The 21,679-nt window shown below is 41.7% G+C and overlaps 1 pseudogene; it reads right to left on the bottom strand.

The window, feature by feature from the left end:
- Positions 1 to 1,804: 1,804 nt before the first annotated feature.
- LOC135505639 (mRNA-capping enzyme-like) overlaps positions 1,805 to 21,679 on the bottom strand; it is an 87,267-nt pseudogene continuing 67,392 nt past the window's right edge.

Raw genomic sequence — 21,679 nt, 5'->3', positions numbered from 1 at the left:
AAATCTCGTATCATCCACACATCAGGACAATAGTGATAATGAAAAAGCTTTGCTCATTGGTTGAAAATACAGTGGTAAGAAAAAGTATTTGAAACCTTTGGAAATACATGGATTTCCACATAAATTGGTCATAACATTTGATCTGATCTGCATCTAGGTCACAACAATAGACAAACACAGTCTGCTTAAACTAATAACACACAAACAATTATATGTTTTCATGTCTTTATTGAACACACTGTGTAAACATTCACAGTGCAGAGTGGGGAAAGTATGTGAACCCTTGGATTTAATATCTGGTTCCTTTGGCAGCAATAACCTCAACCAAACATTTTCTGTAGTTGTGGAACAGACCTGCACAACGTTCAGGAGGAATTTTTGACCATTCCTCTTTACAAAACTGTTTCAGTTCAGCAATATTCTTGGGATGTCTGGTGTGAACTGCTCTATTGAGGTTATGCCACAGCATCTCAATCGGGTTGAGGTCAGGAATCTGACTGGACCACTCCAGAAGGCGTAAATTTTGTCTTTCTGTGGACTGAAGAACATCAAGGCATTTAGAGATACTTTTGTTTCCCTTTCCAGCTTTATGCAAGTCAACAATTCTTCATTTTAGGTCTTCTGAGATATATCAGGCAATGCTTCTTGTGAATAGCAAACTCAAAATCTCTAACCAATATCTCCAATCTTGTCTCATTGATTGGCCTCCGGGTTAGCTGACTCCTGACTCCAATTAGCTTTTGGAGAAGTCATTAGCCTAGGGGTTCACATACTTTTTGTGTGAATGTGAATGTTTAAACTATGTATTCAATATAGACAAGAAAAATACAATAATTTGTGTGTTATTAGTTTAAGCATACTATGTTTGTCTATCGTTGTGACTTAGATGAAGATCAGATCAAATTTGATGACCAATTTATGCAGAAATTCCAAATGGTTCACATACTTTTTCTTACCACTGTACCTTCCCTTTCACATGATGTATTGTTTTAATGGATCCAATCAAACAACAAATGCAGGAGTAAACCAGTCTGTTATGAACTAGGGCCGTCCTTAATTGGGGTCTCTGTTCAAATAAAGCAAGTGTTGAAATGTTATTATTCTGTACACACATTGAAGAAAAAACAAAGGAGAGGCGTGTTTCCATCATGACATTTCCCAAGCGGTTACCGAGTCTATTCTGGGGTCTGACGATATGGTCATGTGACGTCATGTGGAGGCAGAGTGTGTTTGTTGCACACATACTGTGGAGACATCTTGTCATGGTTATTCATGTTGTCAACCCGATGTATCACTGTGTGTCAGAAGAATATCTCAGAGGAATAGCTCTCTCTTGCTACTAAACAATACCTTTGAAATATTCGCTAGTGCATTCCTTCACTTCACTGCTGGGAGAGAAAAGATAGAAAGGAGGGGTGGTTGTTTCCCATCTCATTACCGCCATCCCAAATACAAATAATCAGCTAGGAAAAACATAGTCAGTTGCTGCCGTAGTTAAAACACCAATTCCTCTGTTGTTGATCAATAGATTAGTTGGGAGACCGTAAAAAAAAGGGAATAAATAAATAAAATTCACCATTATGTATTTTTTCTTTAATAAGAACCACTGAAATTAAAGCTAAGGCACTACATGGGGATATCTAACAGGATCTATAAGTTATTCAATCCAATATTTTTTAGTTAAGAGGGCCTGTAAGAGGCTGATAATCAAATGGTCACAGATAAGAGGGGTTTTTCAAATGTCTGTGTTTCTGAGGGAGAGGAAGGGGGCGGACTGCAGCCATGAAGGACCTCGCTCTGCAAGTCACATAGATACACTGCTACACTGGCCCGGCCCACCCCCACTGTATGGTGCGGCCAAGTTGGGTCTCTTTGGAGCAGTACGGGGCATGAGCTCTGTGTCTGGGTCATGGTGGTGTTTCCGGTTCTGTCTGTGGGCCCCCAGGGCACAGCGGTCCAGAAACTCAGAGGTTTTCTTTTGTGACAGGATGCTGGATGCTGTTACACAGAGCTGGAAGAGAAGAGACACACAGACAGGAAGTTAGCTCAGACGTGATGATGGACCCTTCCTGGGCTTGGTCCACCTCTAATGCAGGCTGTTTCTGCAGTCACATGAAAAAAATACAATAAATCCAGGCCATGTTCACTTCATAGTGGAGGTAGTATTAAACCCTTTGACCTCCACTGTTGCAGCTGCACCTTGCATTTACATCTAAAACCCTGTGCATGTGACTAATAAACTCTCTAAATCTATAAACCTTTTCCTTACCTCAGGGCACAAGTGTACTCCACCAACTAAACTACACTATAACTCCTCAAATTCCATTAAAGAAGTTTCAGTAACATAAAAATACATATTTTTTTAAATGTTTGGACTCCCTTGACATTTGCAGCTATAAAGTTGGCAGATTTCAAGCATTAAACATAGATTTGGGAAACCGAGAAGATAAAAAGCCTTGAAGCGTAGAAGAAAGAGTATGGTATTCAATCAGTGGACATTTCTACAATTAAATAAAAACACAATAATCTCACACACACACACACACACACACACACACACACACACACACACACACACACACACACACACACACACACACACACACACACACACACACACACACACACACACACACACACACACACACACACACACACACACACACACACCATGAGTAATGCAAAAAAACTGGCATTAAAGTAAGAAGGCATGTGTGAAATATAGATGAACTAAGCCATTAATCTAATAGGCCCAGTGATTGTCTTATTGCAGACAGAGATAGAGACTGTAGATATTAATACAGATTGCTCCAAGGCTGGCCATGGCAGACAGGTACTCTCACCCAGCTGTGAGCCAAATAGCCGACTACTTACAACAACACTGAACAAAAATATAAACGCAACACGTTGGTCCCATGTTTCATGAGCTGAAATGAATTCCAGAAATTCTCCATGAGCACACATTTCGTGCACAAATTTGTTTACATCCCCTGTTAGTGAAAATTTTTCCTTTGCCAATTTAATCCATCCATCTGACAGGTGTGGCATATGAAGGAGCTGATTAAACAGCATGGTCATTAAACAGGTGCACCTTGTGCTGGGGACAATAAAAGGCCACTTCAAAATGTGCAGTTTTGTCACACAACACAATGCCAAGTTTTAAAAGGAGTTTGTAATTAAAATGCTGACTTGCAGGAATGTCCACCAGAGCGGTTGCCAGATAATTTAATGTTAATTTTTCTACCATAAGCTGCCTCCAATGTCATTTTAGAGAATTTGACAGTACGTCCAACTGGCCTCACAACCACAGACCATGTGTAACCACGCCAGCTCAGGATCTCCACACCCGGCTTCTTCACCTGCGAGATAATCTGAGGGGGTGTGGGGAGGTGTGTGTGTGGGGAAAAACCTGTTCTGTCTGGACCTGGCTCCCCAATGGGTGGACCTGGCTCCCCAATGGGTGGACCTGGCTCCCCAATGGGTGGACCTGGCTCCCCAATGGGTGGACCTGGCTCCCAAGTACAGTTGAAGTCAGAAGTTTACATACACTTAGGTTGGAGTCATTAAAACTCGATTTTCAACCACTCCACATATTTCTTGTTCACAAACTATAGTATTGGCGAGTCGGTTAGGACATCTACCTTGTGCATGACACAAGTCATTTTTCCAACAATTGTTTACAGACAGATTATTTCACTTATTCACTGTATCACAATTCCAGTGGGTCAGAAGTTTACATACACTAAGTTGACTGTGCCTTTAAAGAGCTTGGAAAATTCCATGTCTTTAGAAAATGTCATGGCTTTAGAAGCTTCTGATTGACTCAAACGATGTCAATTTGCCTATTGGTGGTGTACATGTGGATGTATTTCAAGGCCTACCTTTTAACTCCGTGCCTCTTTGCTTGACATCATAGAATAATCAAAAGAAATCACCCAAGGCCTCAGAAAATCATTTTTAGTCCTCCACGAGTCTGGTTCATTCTTGGGAGCAAATTCCAAACGCCTTTAGGTACCACGTTCATCTGTACAAACAATAGTATTCAGGTATAAACACCATGGGACCACGCAGCCGTCATACTGCTCAGGAAGAAGACGCATTCTGTCTCCTAGAGATGAACGCACGTTGGTGCGAAAAGTGCAAATCAATCCCAGAATAACAGCAAAAGACCTTGTGAAGATGCTGGAGGAAACAGGTACAAAAGTATCTATGTCCACATAACCTGAAAGGCCACTCAGCAAGGATGAAGCCCACCCATGGCTGCACCCCTGCCCAGCCATGTGAAATCCATAGATTAGGGCCTAATTCATTAATGTCAATTGACTGATATCCTTATATGAATTTTAACTCAGTAAAATCTTTGTTGTGTTTATATTTTTGTTCATTATGTGGCTAGCTACTTAATTGACTTCAAATTGGGGAGAATCAATTGATTTGATTTTGAATGGCCAAAACAATTGGGAAAACACTGCTCACTCACTGTGTCGTAGGAGTTGGGGAAGCTCTTGTCCACCCTGTGTCACGTGAACACCCAGGTGTCGTTGTTAAAGGACCACTCAATTATCTTGTTGTCGTACTGCTTCAGCTCCTTTGAGGACTAGAGAATGAGACAGGAGTCAAAGTGGTTGGTTTAGAATGTCAACATTTACTGGATATTATATACAGTATATTATCCTGTCTACAATCATTCTGGTCCTCCAATCACAATACTGGGACTTACATTATACAGCAATAACTGTTTGACAATTGAATTAATAATGTACTGTACACTTTGAATTATGAGTCAGGCAAGACATTTCTGTATCTGTTGCCCATTTGTCATGAGCTTGATTTGCCTAGCTTCCCCTAGCTGCTGTTCTCAAACACTTGTGCTCTAAAGTAGCTAGATTTCATCACACCAAAGACACAGACACATTCGACTGAATGCAAACAGCTGATGGTAATATAGGAATACTTTACTAAGAAGCTCATCATCAACTTGCTCTTTAGCTTCACTGATATTGACTGTTCTGTTCAACGAATCATGAATCATTGAGTATGTATCTACATGGGCGAGGGGGTGCTAAAGGAGATAGAGAGAGGGGAGCAGAGCTGCAATGGACCTCCAGGGCTCAGAGGACTGGCGAGGGCCCACTGCCAGGCTGCCCCTGAGCAGATGAAGGCCAGGCAGACACCAGGGAGTGGGCGGCTCTGCCAGGAACACACCACCATGCCTGGCAAGAGGACCGAGCGCTCCGTAAAAACCTGTCTGCTCCTGGAGAGAAGGGCATCTGGGTACTCAAGTGGGGAGGGAGTGTGGATGAAAGAGTGTGGATGACTGTGTGTGAAGAGAGGGAGGCGTCATGCTCAGAACACATCACACCACACCACAGTTTGCATGACCATGAGAAAAGTGGGATGAACCCACAATTATACACATTAGACTTACGGGTACATGTTGTCACACTACCCTCATCACCAGTGTCTGTACCAACTGCAAGAGAGGATATGGCTGGCGTTTTACGCGCTCCTAATCAACAGTGCTATTAAGGGCTTGTAAGTAAGCATTCCACAGTAAGGTCTACACTCGGTAAGGTCTATTCGGGCATTAGTGAAAAATAAAGTTTGATTTTAAGTGGCAACACTGTGCTATTAAAATGAATGAGAACAAGTACACAATTAGCTGTAAATCTCTTTTCATTCAGTTCCATTTCCAAACAAAACTATTATTTCAGACCTTCTGAATAACAGCTGAGAGACAAAACTCTGGAGAAGAGACAAAATGGGCGATGCTCAGTTTAACACAAAGCCAAGAGAGCTGCCAAATAACAATGCAGGAGGCAACTTTTTGGCAGGCAGGGATGAGTCTGTCCTGTGTGCTGTGGTGTTTTCTGGGATCCTGTCCATAGGGTGTGTGTGTGTGTGTGTGTGAGACATGCTGGCTGCCATGCCTCCCCTCCCACCGCTTGGTGTTTAATCCATCCAAATCCACTTCATTATGGTCTCACACCTGCAGCCCACTAGTAGGTGACTCTGGCGAAGGAACCCCCCCCCCCCCAGCTAATATTATGTGTAATGCCTGTGTATTCAACCTCAAATCATAGTAATAACTACGCCAATCTTTCCTCCATACCCCTCTATTCCAATCATGGCGTTTGGGACCAGAAACTTGGCTATTTGGGAAAAATAATATTGTGCTTCATCATAACATTATGCCAAGCGGTTGCCTCCGGTGAGCTTGTGATTAGTTTTCAGAACACAAAAATTATTCGAGAAATATGAAGTTAGACTGATCTTAAAATAAATAAAAATCGTATGCTCATCCAAAGTACCCTACAGCTCACTGTGTTTGATTCTACCAGACAGGTGTCAGTAGTCTAGACTTAGTAGTTTCTACCAGTAGTGCACTACATAGGAAATAGGGTGCCATATAGGATGCATCTAGTGTCTGTCTGTATGAGGGCATACTGATTACAAGCAGAGAGGACAAGTAGAGCCTACTGCTTTATGAGCTGGAGGGGATTTTATGACAAAGCTCCCTGGTCGCTGCGACGTTGTGAAGACTTGTTGTATTACTGAGCCTTTACAAGTCAGATGTTGACAGAGGAAGGCATTCTATTACACGGCCAGGATATTTCTCATTCCCCTCCGTCTGGGCGGATCTTTCTTTCATTCTGGACTTAATCAAAGCTGGCCCGGAGGTCTGGGACTCTGTGGTGGCACTTGGGTCCCTTTTAATAACAAAGCAGTGTTCTGTATAGACGGAGGACTGTTATATGATGCAAGGGACGCTGACGCAGGATCTCTGAGACTGTGTAGGTGTCGATAGACAACAATCAAAATTCAAGGTTAACACAGTCCTTTGATATCGACACAAATAAAAGTATGCTCTTAGCTATTGACATGATATGAGACTGATGGCCCCTAGCGACCTTTGTGTTGCTATGATGATGTGATGGTTAGGCGCAGGAAGGACTGTGCCATTAATTTCAGCCTCCCAACCAAACCCATCCCATCTGTAGGGATGTCAACATCATGACTCATTAACGCCTCTACACATCCACCTCATGCGCTATTGAGTAGTCTTATTCTACTAGATGCTTTGTAATTACACAGAATTACTGATAACCCCAGGAACTGTTAATAGCCGTGTAGAGGCTGAAACGGTTTTAAATGGGAACAGCGTTAACCGTTTTGCACTGTGCCATTACTTGACGTCAATGTCTGGCTACTGGAGGGTCATACCAATCGTTACCCAGTTCGCTCAAAGACGGATAATAATGTACTTGGAATGAGAGGAAGAGGCGTGAGTACACACTAATTGGTAGACTAAAGCAGAAAGCTAAGTTGAGAATTCTGAGGAAAGGTGTGACTGATAAGCTGAAGACAAAAGCCTCCAAACAAAACCACACTAACAACAAGTCAACACAGACAGAACACAAAAGATACCAATTTGTTTGGTTTGGGAGATAAGACTGTGAAGGGTATATTGAGTTCTGTCTCCATTAAAGAAAGTCAATTATCTACTGGAAAATATCCAGGGCCTTAAAAGAACAAACCGGCATCTCCTAAGAGGCAGATTCTGCACTTGACAAAAAATAACTATTGCAATTACCAAACAATTAAAGCATATCAAATTAAAGTGCGTTTGGCAAATTATTCTTCCTGAAATGACTGAGGAGTTGAGTCAGAAATTACCCAAACAATCTCAAACAGAAAATGTATCCCATTAACTCAGATATAAGCATTCAACAGTGAAACCGAGATACGAGACCCCCCCCCCCCCCCCGTAAATGCATCAGTGAATAAAAAAGATGGATCGCTATCTGGGATGGTGACGAACACATTTGCACACTCCCACACTGCCTGACATCAAAGGGTCCTCTCGTTTCCCTGCTACCGGCTGCTTTCACCAGAAACGGTAATGTCTGACTTCAACAGATCTGTCATGGATGGTGCAGCGGCCTATGTATGATTAATGAGTTAGCTCCTCTTCCACAGACCTCACATGGCTCTGCTCTGTATAGGGAGCCTAGTACTCTACCAGACCCAGAAACTCTCTACGAATAAAGTTAAATGAGACATAAGTGGGCATTAACTTGAACAGGCTTTTAACGAATTTCATACAGAGAGCTTGTGTGGGGGAGAAAAATCCATGATTGGCTACACAGTAGAGTGCATTGGAGGGAATATCTGTGAAAATCTTTAACTTTAAACAATCTAGAAACTTTTCATGTCTCAAGAAAGGTTGAGTATCCAACTTTGGGTTCATCGATGATATTTGCATGAGTTGGGTACTGGTGTGTTGGATGCAGACTGTATGCATGACATTTCTAAGGCTTATTATATAATTCCTAAATCTTTACCATGGAGTCTTCGTTGTAAATCCCTGTTAAAAACAAAGGCTCACTTGGTGTTGTTAGGCAAACATTCTAAGGGCTTGGGCTTACAGCATTTCCTTTGTGTGTGTAGGTGAGGTAGAATTTAGCAACACATCCAGCTCCTTGTCTCACCGTCTTTGCAAAGGGCACGTCAGAAGGTTCTACAGCTGCACCATTGAGAACATCCTGACTGGTTGCATCACTGCTCGGCAAGCAGTACCGGAGCACCAAGTCTAGGTCCATAAAACTCCTGAACATCTAGTAAAATGGCCACCCAGACAATTTGCATTGCCCCCCCCCCAACTGCACTGTTGATTAGGGGCTCGTAAGTAAGCATTTCACTGTAAGGTGAAACTACACCTGTTGTATTCGGCGCATGTGACTAATACAATTGTATTTGATTTAGTAACAGAATGAAATAGTGCTCTTTAATAGGAATCACACCTTCCATCCCCTCTCTGGGTGTGTCACATTAACACCTCCTTTCTCCTAAAGTGAGCATTTCTTCTTATATCACTCATTTCCTTACAAATGAGTGAAGGGGAGTGAAGAAATACACTTGTATACACTTTGGGATGAACGGGAGATGATTGGGACGTAGTCTTTCTCAGTGCATCTGGAGGTTCAACATGTAGGTTACCCAGTGCAAACACACCACGGCGACGATGCCACGTCTGGAGGACAATTATAGCATTCAAAACCCCACAGGCATCAAACTGACCACCTGCTTGCAATGTTATAACGACTTTACATTCCTTCCCTACATCATCCGTCTGTCTCTAGGTCAGTTATATTAATTGTGACTTCTGATTGCCAGCTGTGAGCACTCAGCAGTTAATGCACCGTAATGTGGCGTAGAATCAGGGTTTTTGCTGTGTGTGTGTGTGTGAAGCTCGGTGTGTATGTGAGGCCCCAAACAAGCCCCCCCCCATCCGGTGACCATGTGCTTTTCCGTCTCATCCCAGGGTTCACGCCCCACAGCTGGCCTTAATGACACACTGACACACCCCCTGCCTGGCTACTCATGGTTATTTCAGGACGCATTGTCTGCTTTTGTTACGCACCCAAACCCTCCCCCCTAGACCTAAACACTGTCACTGATGATACCGCCAGTGGCTTCCTGTTCCTGGCTCTCCCTACAGCATCACTTAACTAGTGAGAAGCACAGGCGGAAAGGAGGGGGTTCTCTGGGCTGATCTGATGTTCAAACCGCAGTGGCAGGGTTCGACACTAACTTTAAAAATTAGTGTCACTTGTGCTACCAACTTTTTCAGATGGCACAAACACATGGCTTGGTCGCACCAATTTATTTAATAAAAAATTATATTGATAATGACCTGACCGGTGTCCCATAACGTGCCTGTATTCCATACAAAATCAGGCTAATAATGACTAGCCATCTTTTACATTAGCATGCCCTTGTGTTCTTACGTTGATTTGGAAATATTTACTGTAACAGCAAATTAAACAGACTTCAGATTTCAGAGTGCCATTTGTTCTTCTCTGCGAAATCCTCTAGAGGGCAACATTTGAAAAAACAATACTTAATACCAAAACGATACCACTGCAAACAAAAAGAAAGCGAGAAGAAAGACCGATTTCCCCCATTTTTGTTGAAAGGTTTTCGCTCTCAAAATCACACTTTTTTAATAGAAAAACAACTATGCTTAAAACACATCAGGGGACCAGTTTTGAGGTTTGTAGATGCCAGACAGTTGTGTTTGGCCAGACACTTGTGATTGATGCAAATAATTCTGATTCTTCCAGGTAGGTTTTGTAGTTACCTTCTAATTGCCTTTCCATCTACCCAAAGAAGGTTAGGCTATCATTAGCACACACAGGGCTCGACATAGGGTCGGCCCTAGCCTTAAGGGAAGCTAAGCGAGATTTGGTTGGGGGGCTCCCCTCTTGACAGTAGAGAAAAGAAAATTCTAAATTGCACCAGGTGTATTATACTATTCTAATAGTAATTTAAGACACAGATTGAATTGCGCATCGCAAATACTCAACCAAGACACTGAACTTTCTAAATACATGGTTTGCATACCAATTCTTGCCTTATAATTTACTGACTGCTAGAGATCATAACTTGGAACATCTTTCCTATACAGTTGAAGTCGGAAGTTTACATACACCTTTGCTAAATACATTTAAACTCAGTTTTTCACAATTCCTGACATTTAATCCTAGTAAAAAAATCCCTGCTTGAGGTCATTTAGGATAACCACTTTATTTTATGAATGTGAAATGTCAGAATAATAGTAGAGAGAATGATTTATTTCAGCTTTTATTTCTTTCATCACATTCCCAGTGGGTCAGAAGTTTACATACACTCAATTAGCATTTGGTAGCATTACCTTTAAATTGTTTAACTTGGGTCAAACGTTTCGGGTAGCCTTCCACAAGCTTCCCACAATAAGTTGGGTGAATTTTGGCCCATTCCTCCTGACAGAGCTGCTGTAACTGAGTCAGGTTTGTAGGCCTCTTGTCACAAGTCCGACCGAGGGTGGCTCCCCTTTCCGGTTGGGTAGCGCTCGGCGGTGGTCGTCGCTGGCCTATTAGCTGCCACTGATTGTCTTTCATCCCCCTCCTTGTATGTTTATTGTTAGCACCTGTTAGTGAGTCATTAGTTGGGCTTTATTAGACAGCCGATCCGCCTGTTTCTTTGTGCGGGATAAATTATTGTGACCTTCGGTTATGGAGTAGAGGAACGTGTTTGGTCCTGGTCGTGTATTCTGCTGTACTGTTTTCGTCCCCCGTGTTTGGGGCTTTTGGTTTTGAGCACCCAGTGTTGCGTTTGTGCATTAAAGAGCACAGTATTGCACTCTCTGTTTCCTGCGTCTGACTCCACACCCACGACGCCGGAGCGTTACAGCCTCCTTGCTCGTACACGCTTTTTCAGTTCTGACCACAAATATTCTGTGGGATTGAGGTCAGGGCTTTGTGATGGCCACTCCAATACCTTGACTTTGTTGTCCTTAAGCCATTTTGCCACAACTTTGGAAGTATGCTTGGGGTCATTGTCCATTTGGAAGACCCATTTGCGACCAAGCTTTAACTGATGTCTTGAGATGTTGCTTCAATATATCCACATACATTTTCCATTCCTCATGATGCCATCTATTTTGTGAAGTGCACCAGTCCATCCTGCAGCAAAGCACCCCCACAACATGATAATGCCACCCTGTGCTTCACGGTTGGAATGGTGTTCTTCGGCTTGCAAGCATCCCCCTTTTTCCTCCAAACATAACTATGGTCATTATGGCCAAACAGTTCTATTTTTGTTTCATCAGACCAGAGGACCAAAAAGTACGATCTTTGTCCCCATGTGCATTTGCAAACCGTAGTCTGTCTTTTTTTATGGTGGTTTTGGAGCAGTGGCTTCTTCCTTGCTGAGCGGCCTTTCAGGTTATGTCGATATAGGACTCGTTTTACCGTGGATATAGAAACTTTTGTACCAGTTTCCTCCAGCATTTTCACAAGGTCCTTTGCTGTTGTTCTGGGATTGATTTGCACTTTTCACACCAAAGTACGTTCATCTCTAGGAGACAGAACGCATCTCCTTCCTGAGCAGTATGACGGCTGCGTGGTCCCATGGTGTTTATACTTGCGTACTATTGTTTGTACAGGTGAACGTGGTACCTTCAGGTGTTTGTAAATTGCTCCCAAGGATGAACCAGACTTGTGGAGGTCTACAATTTATTTTCTGAGGTCTTGGCTGATTTCTTTTGCTTTTCCCATGATGTCAAGCAAGGAAGCACTGAGTTTGAAGGTCGGCTTTGAAATACATCCACAGGTCCAGTGAATTATAAGTTAAATAATCTGTCTGTAAACAATTGTTGGAAAAATTACTTGTGTCATGCACAATGTAGATGTCCTAACCGACTTGCCAAAACTATAGTTTGTTAACAAGAAATTTGTGAAGTAGTTGAAAAACTAGTTTTAATGACTCCAACCTAAGTGTATGTAAACTTCCGACTTCAACTGTACCTACCCCACCCACTGTCGAGCTGCTCCACACAACAACCAGTTGTTTAAGAGCTGCGCGCTCTCTCTGACCGACAGATGATCTATAGGCTATAAGTGTGGAGATCACGTGATAAATAATTTACATAATGAACGAAAAAGCTTCTTAAATCCATGTTTTTTAAAATTAATTACATAGCCTAGATTAAAAATAGGATAATTACAATATTATGTTCACTGAGGACTTGTGACTCCCGGCTGAGGATTTCCTGCTGGGAATCACACACAGGCATTTCTGTGTCATTGTTGCCTCTTCAGAAATTTGGTTTATTTTTTGTCAGTTGCACATTACTGTTTGAATAAATCATGATAAACCAACAAAAAAGCAAATTGTGAACCAAAAACTAACGTGACCAGGTAAAAAAAAACAATAAAAATTGTGTCATACTGGTGGCAAATGTTTTGGTTGCAGTATCGAACCCTGAGTGGATAGATTTCATCTCACCCACCATGTTGGGTCACCCTGTTGCAGGACGCCTTTTGGGTATGAAGTTGTTTTGGTGAGCAAAGCACTAATTAGGGGGGGGCTGCCTCTCCACTCCCTCTTCCTCTGTAATGACGGTGAGGAGAGGGGAAGCAGGAAGCAGCCGTCAACACCACCATGGAGCCCTCCGGCCATCCATGAACTGAGGGAAACAACTGCAGAGCAACCCTGAGTGTTCACAACATAACCTTTCACTTCACACCCGCCCACATTCACACACTTTACCCATCATCTGTCCGACATCAAACATTCCTAAAATAGCCTACTTTGCCCTCGTTAACTGTATGGGATGTGTATTTACCAAGACCTCTGGTCACTGACAAAAAAGTTAAACCCTGACAAAAAGTTAAATTGTATTGACATGGTGATCCGAAAATAACCTGGATGCTGTCAATGTTTTGTTTGATCAAAGTCATTGAGGCAGACTGCAAGACTGATGTCGTGAAATGATGGACTGCCTGTGGCCTATTGTTTGTCATTTCAATTTCTGAATCTACGTTGATGTTCCACTGCAATCTGAATGTGTTACTCTGTGTTATTAAGCATTTCACGCTGCATTTGATGATTGATTCATTGATTTGAATCAGTCCCAGGCAAAAACGACCTAAAATCCATTGAGTAAAGGTGATAATAATGTGCTGATTACATTTATGGCCGACATTACTTAAATCTAATGAAACACATTGGGAACGGGACTTTGTATGAACCCCAAATCACAGAGTGCAACAGTCAACTGGGCAGCTCTTCTATATTCAAATGGCATTTGTCCAACAAGCTCCAAATGGACTGGGGCTGAGCTGTTAGCAAGGGCTGTGGGCCACATGGCCATTCCCGATAACTTGTTACACATGCAGAACAGTCAATTCTCTTAGTGAAAACAGTCCAAATTAACATGTTTTGCCCTGCACATCTCCTTCTGAGTGCTGAGGGTGTTGGAACCAGATGAACCTCTGACTACATCCCAAATGGCACTCTATTCTCTATACAGTGCACTTCCTTTGACCAGGACCCATAGGGGTCTGGTCAAAAGTAGTGAACTACATAGGTAATAGGGTGCTATTGAAGACTCAGACTCTCTCTCTTCTCAATGCAGCTGGCTGAGAGGCCGGACTGGGTCTGTAAAGCCTCTAACCCATGCCCGCCGGCTCTAAGCTGCCAGGCCACCAAGCCCAGCCTTTTCTCACTGGGGTCCTGCTCAGCAGCTGGTAAAAGTGGAACATTGAGATTCTACTTTTATCAGCTTGTTTGTGTCCGATAATTGGAATTTCACTTCAGATGGAATGGATGTTTACACAAACACAAATTCCTCAAAGCTTTAATCCAGGGAAAAAATCCACAAAGAAGTTTGAGAGACATTGTTTCCCCATGACGTAGAAAATGCTTTGCATTCTCTCCCTACATCGTCTATGTACGTTTTTGAATTGTGACTTCTGATGTCCAGCTGTGAGCACACAGCAGTTAATCCACTGTATTGTGGTGTCGAATCAAATACGTCTGGTCCTCGTGAAGCAGGTCCAGTCCATCTTTACGCCCTGGCTGCCGGTCTTCATATTCTCACAGGTCTTATTCATTTAATGACCAACGATTGGTTGAATTTACAATGGCATATGTAGAAACTGTTTTAATGGACTAATTTGAGGTAGCCAATGTCTCTCCATAATTCAAGTTGTTACGGTAAAAACCTATGTGCTTCTTCCATGTCCCACCTGGGAAAACTCCCTTAATCATTTGCTGTCTCTTTCCCTCACTATCTTGTTCTCTCACACTCTGTCTTCTTCCTCTCTATCCTCAAACTATCCATCCTTTTCTCTCAGCTTCTCAACCTGTTTTTCAGTCGGGGTGATGAAAGTGGTGAGACTGTAAGCTGCTTCCTTTCTGGAGCACAGAGAGCAGAGAGACGCCGAGGGATGGAGTGCGTGGGCAGATAAAGACAAGCACTTCTCCGTCTCCTCTAACAAAGACAAAGACAGACTTTATGACCTGGACCACTACCATTGGGCCCTGAGGAGGAGCAGTACACTGCCAGCTAACAGCTCTGTCAGAACTACATCAGAACATTCTCAAACAGGATGGAACAATGATCACTTGTGCTCTCAAAAGTAGAGACCGAGACGGAGGCCTGGCAACACTGGCATGCCAGAGTCTGGTGTAGCAGTCTAAGCTCCTTACACACACTACCGTTCAAAAGTTTGGGGTCACATAAAAATGTACATGTTTTTGAAAGAAAAGCACATTTTTTTGTCCATTAAAATAACATCAAATTGATCAGAAATACAGTGGTGTAGACATTGTTAATGTTGTAAATGCCTATTGTAGCTGGAAACGGCAGATGTTTTATGGAATATCTACATAGGTGTACAGAGGCCCCTTATCAGCAACCATCACTCGAGTTTCAGAAGAAAGTTCTTTGTTTCTGGCCATTTTGAGCCTGTAATCGAACCCCAAAAAATGCTGATACTCCAAATCCTCAACTAGTCTAAATAGGGCCCGTTTTATTGCTTCTTTAAATCAGGACAACAGTTTTCAGCTGTGCTAACAGCAACAGTTTTTTTAACCCTCTTTTTCTCCCCAATTTCGTGGTATCCAATTATTAGTAGTTACTATCTTGTCTCATCGCTACAACTCCCGTACAAGCTCAGGAGAGACGAAGGTCATGCGTCCTCCGAAACACAACCCAACCAAGCAGCACTTCTTCTTAACACAGCGCGCATCCAACCCGGAAGCCAGCTGCACTAATGTGTCGGAGGAAACACCGTGCACCTGGCAACCTTGGTTGGCACGCACTGCGCCCGGCCAGCCACAGGAGTCACTGGTGCACGATGAGAAAATGATAACCCTACCGGCCAAACCCTCTCTAACCCGGACAATGCTAGGCCAATTGCGCGTCGCCCCACGGACCTCCCAGTCGCGGCCGGCTGCGACTGGGATTAGCTAACTTGGATTAGCTAACACAACGTGCCATTGAAACACAGGAGTGATGGTTGCTGATAATGGGCCTCTGTACGTCTACAGTATGTAGATATTCCATAAACAATCAGCCGTTTCCAGCTACAATAGTAATTTACAACATTAACAATGTCTACACTGTGTTTCTGATCAATTTGATGTTATTTTAAAATGCTTTGTTTAAAAAACAAGGACATTTCTAAGTGACCCCAAACTTTTGAACGGTAGTGTATATGCCCCCCTGGCGACAGGGTTTGAGCCCCTCTGTGTTCATCTCCCTCTCTAATGTCCTATTGTACTGTCAAAAATAAATAAATATGTAAGGTGGTCAGAATTCTGTTTGCATTAACAAAAACACAGAGTGGCTGTGCTCAGATCCTCTTAGTCAGTTGTACGCAACAGTGTATGGTTGGCTGATTGTGAGAATGCTGGGGCGGTTGGTCACAGGGTTCAGCTGCCTCTCAGAGGGCAGGGGCTACATGTACTGTCAGCACCGAGATACTGATCTGTTTACTATCACAGCAGCGAGTCTTACTCAGAGTACCAACTTAGAAAAACCTCACCTACAGCAACACACAGCATAAACGTGCCTGGGAAGGTTATATTCAAAAAATATAAATAAATATTTAACTAGTCAAATCAGTTAAGTACAAATGATTATTTACAAGGATGACCAACCCCAGCCAAACCCAGACAACACTGGGCCCATTGTGCGCCGCCCAATGGCACTCCCAATCATGGCCGGATGTGATGCAGCGTGGATTCAAACCAGGTACTGCAGTGACACCTCTTGCACTGAGATGCAGTGTCTTAGACCCCTGTGCAAGCATGTATTTTTTCTCAAATATACTCCCAACATTATTTATTTAGCATGTTTGATGTATTAGCTGTGCTTACAGCACAGTAAAGCACAGAATAGCAAAGCAGTACCTGGGTAGATATAGTTGAAGTCGGAAATTTACATACACCTTAGCCAAATACATCTAAACTCCTTTTTTCACAATTCCTGACATTTAATCCTTGCAAAAATTCCCTGTGTTAGGTCAGTTAGGATCACCACTTTATTTTAAGAATGTGAAATGTCAGAATAATAGTAGAGAGAATTATTTATTTCAGGTTTTATTTCTTTCAACACATTCCCAGTGGGTCAGAAGTTTACATATGTTCAATTAGTATTTGTTAGCATTGCCTTTAAATTGTTTAACTTGGGTCAAATGTTTCGCGTAGACCCATTTGCGACCAAGCTTTAACTTCCTGACTGATGTATTGAGATGTTGCTTCAATATATAATTTTCCTCCCTCACAATGCCATCTATTTTGTGAAGTGCACCACTCCCTCCTGCACCAAAGCACCCCCACAATATGATGCTGCCACCCCCGAGCTTCAAAGTTGGGATGGTGTTCTTCGGCTTGCAAGCGTCCCCCTTTTTCCTCTAAACATAACGATGGTCATTATGGCCAAACAGTTCTATTTCTGTTTCATCAAACCAGAGGACATTTCTCAAAAAGTACGATCTTTGTCCCCATGTGCAGTTGCAAACCCTAGTCTGTCTTTTTTATGTCGATTTTGGAGCAGTGGCTTCTTCCTTGCTGAGCGGCCTTTCAGGTTATGTCAATATAGGACTCGTTTATGGATATAGATATTTTTGTATCCGTTTCCTCCAGCATCTTCACAAGGTCCTTTGCTGTTGTTCTGGGAATGATTTGCACTTTTCGCACCAAAGTACGTTCATCTCTAGGAGACAGAACGCGTCTCCTTCCTGAGCGGTATGACGGCTGCGTGGTCTCATGGTGTTTATACTTGCGTACCATTGTTTGTACAGATGAACGTGGCACCTTCAGACGACTGGAAATTACTCCCAAGGATGAACCAGACTCGTGAAGGTCTACAATTTTTGGCTAATTTCTTTTGATTTTCCCATGATGTCAAGCAAAGAGGCACTGAGTTTGAAGGTTGGCCTTGAAATACATCCACAGGTACACCTCCAATTGACTCAAATGATGTCAATTAGCCTATCAGAAGCTTCAAAAGCCATGACATAATTTCTGGATTTTTCTAAGCTGTTTAAAGGCACAGTCAACTTAGTGTATGTAAACTTCTGACCCACTGGAATTGTGATACAGTGAATTATAAGTGAAATAATCTGTCTGTAAACAATTGTTGGATAAATTACTTTTGTCATGGACAAAGTAGATGTCCTGACTTGCCAAAACTATAGTTGGTTAACAAGAAATTTGTGGAGTAGTTGAAAAACAAGTTTTAATGACTCCAACCTAAGTGTATGTAAACTTCCGACTTCAACTGTAGGTAGTAAGTACAGAGGAATTGAGAATGGTACTACCATTTCTTTAGCATGTTTGTAAGATGAGATGTGAATTTGTTGATAATAAATATGGTGTTTTCTAATCTAATACACAGGTCCAGATGAAGAAAGTAAAAGAGAGCTAGAGGAAAAGTGCCCATCAGAGGGAAAACAACCGATTCATCTGTGGAGTGCAAAATGAATAAATAGATCCAATTTTGTTTTTCAGGTAATAACGAGGACAACCATACCGTTATTGAACATAAAACCTTCCTGAGGCTAGAATTAAAGTCTGCAGTTTAGGTAATATCCTGACTCATGTATTCCTTTAATATCTGAAAAGTGGCAATAAAAGACAAATGTGTGTCTTGGACATATATTGCAGTTGAATTCAATAAGGCCCTATGGCAAAGCATAATATCAGTGATTCAAGGTATAGCTCATTTGGAAGAAATGCTGACTATATAATATTGATGCACAAATCTCTAAAAGTTACAGAACCAATGATTTATATATACACTAGATGACTGTAGTGGATGCTGTGTTGAAGCCATCTTGTCACTCACCCACCATTAAAAAAAAAAACATTTTGGAAGATTAGAAATTAATGTCTACATTTGTTATTGCTACATTTATTCTATTACAGACACCGTAATGCATACATTAAAAATGACATAATATGAGCTAAACATACATATATATATATATATATATATATATATATATATATATATAGTCACAGTCAAAAGTTTAGACACACTTACTCATAAAAAAAATGTACTATTTTCTACATTGTAGAATAATAGTGAAGACATCAGTATTACGAAATAACACACATGGAATCATGTAGTAACCAAAAAAGTGTTAAACAAATCCAAATATATTTTATATTTGAGATTCTTCAAAGTAACCCCCCTTTGCCTTGATGACAGCTTTGAACACTCTTGGCATTCGTTTAACCAGCTTCATGAGGTAGTCACCTGGTATGCATTTCAATTATTAGGTGTGCCTTGTTAAAAGCGGAATTTGTGAAATTTCTTTCCTTCTTAATGTGTTTGATCCACTCAGTTGTGCTGTGACAAGGTAGGGGTGGTATACAGAATATAGCCCTATTTGGTAAAAGACCAAGTCCATATTATGGCAAGAACAGCTTAAATAAGCAAAAAGAAATGTCCATCTGTACTTTAAGACATGAAGGTCAGTCAATCTGGAAAATGTCAAGAACTTTGAAAGTTTCTTCAAGTCCAGTCGCAAAAACCATCAAGAGCTATGATGAAACTGGCTCTCATGAGGATCACCACAGGAAAGGAAGACCCAGAGTTACCTCTGCTGCAAAAGTTAAGTTCAATAGAGTTAACTGCACCTCAAATTGCAGCCTTAATAAATGCTTCAGAGTTTAAGTTACAGACACATATCTCAACATCAACTGTTCAGAGGAGACTGCGTGAATCAGGCCTGTGGGAACTCCTTCAAGACTGTTGGAAAAGCATTCCAAGTGAAGCTGGTTGAGAGAGTGCCAAGAGTGTGCAAAGCTGTCATCAAGGCAAAGGGTGGCTACTTTGAAGAATCTAAAATCTAAATTAGATTTTTATTTGTTTAACACTTTTTTGGTTACTACATGATTCCATGTGTATTATTTCATCGTTTTTTTTTTTTTTTTTTACACCTCACACATATAATCCACATAGGAACACAGCAGGAAATAAACAACAGTAGAAAGTGAAAGATAAATAGTACACCCACACCTGCACATAAGAGGAAGTTACATGGCATGCCAGTGTGTCAGATCCTTCATTCCAGACACAAAGCACGCTGGCATGCACTCAGACAGTTTTTTAGAACATGACCCAGTCCTAAAACGACAGGCTCATAAAGTGTCTGTTACCTTGGTTAGACGACCCTTCAAATGTAAAACTCTGCGACAGTGAGTTGCTGGGGCACGCTCCATACACTTTAACAAGCTTATTTCAACCTAATGTCACCTTGGGGATTAATAAAGTACAATGGATCTCATCTCATTGATTTCTCAATCCATAAACATAACGAATAACACATACAGTGTATCTACATTCACACTCTTGAGAGAAATTGACTGAAAGTTCAGGTATTTTACACTGCTCTCTTCAGAAAAGCAGCACATTTGTCAAGAGGCAGCCAATATGTCTGAAGGTAAAGCTCCATTCGTAATCGATTTGAAGAGCAGAAAATAACATATTGTTCAGGGAATGGCTCCAAACCGTGAACATTGACTTTGTTCCACTGTGTTTAGTGGAACAATGGTAGTCAGGTTATATTGTCTGTAACTTAGCAACCTGGAGTACAGACAAAATACATTATGTTCATAACAGTGATTTTTTTTAAACATTTGTCACATGCAATACAGTGAAATTCTTAACTTCCAAGCCCTTCACAACAATGCAGCATTTAGAAAAAAAATCTATATAAAATCTACATATAGAAGAGAAAGAAAACATTAGCATGTCCAATTGTTGTGCTATCTGAGGTATGACAATGGGGTGGTTGGTGATAGAGATGGTGGCACTATGATGCCAGTGTGTCTGAGTGGTCTTTAGCTCATCTCTGAGGATCGCTTGTAGGGCCCTACTCTTGAGGAATCCTGCCTGTTCCCACACCAGAGGAGATTTCAGAGGAAGAGCTCAATGTAATGGCTTGAATGGAATGAAAGGAATGAATGATACGGTATCAAACACATGGAAACCAAGTGTTTGATACCTTTCCATTTATTGTCTTCAGCCATAAAAGCCTGTATCTCCTCCCACCAGCCACCACTGCCCACACAGTCCCTGGGAGCATAGTTCTGTTACTGGGCAACCTGATATTTACACCATTGACTCATCTGTTCCAATCCCGCCTCCACTTTACTCTATGGCTTTACATTGTAAATACCACATTCACACCCTTTAGTCTACAACTAGTTGCATACGAGTTATCTTAAATCCCAGGTATTGTATGTACAGTGCCGTCAAAAAGTATTAGCCCCCTTTCTGATCTTCTCTATTTTCACATATTTCTGATACTGAATGTATCAGATCTTCAACCAAAACCTCATATTAGATGAAGGGAACCTGAGTTTACAAATAACACAAAATGCCTGTACTGACTGAGGGACAAGAGTCACGTAGGAGTGACGCAACCTGTCGGAAGCCATTTCAACCACATGGAAGACAATAGATTTCCTGGAAGAATGTATAGTACAATTCCTCAAATTCCAAGAAAACAATTCCTCTGACTTGGGAAAGGATGGAGCAAGGAATTTGGCAATAATTGTATTTTACTAGGCAAGTCAGTTAAGAACAAATTCTTATTTTCAATGACGGCCTAGGAACAGTGGGTTAACTGCCTGTTCAGTGACAGAACAACAGATTTGTACCTTGTCAGCTCGGGGATTTGAACTTGCAACCTTTCGGTTACTAGTCCAACGCTCAAACCACTAGGCTACCCTGCCACCACAATTGAAAGGAGAAGTAGAGGAATATATGATTACAGACAGAAACAAAAATTACAAAACCCATTTCACCATTGAACAAAGAAACTGGAAA

The sequence above is a fragment of the Oncorhynchus masou genome, chromosome 19 (genome assembly GCF_036934945.1).
Source record: "Oncorhynchus masou masou isolate Uvic2021 chromosome 19, UVic_Omas_1.1, whole genome shotgun sequence".
NCBI classification, from domain to species: domain Eukaryota; kingdom Metazoa; phylum Chordata; class Actinopteri; order Salmoniformes; family Salmonidae; genus Oncorhynchus; species Oncorhynchus masou.
This window is presented reverse-complemented; position numbering and strand designations above follow the sequence as displayed.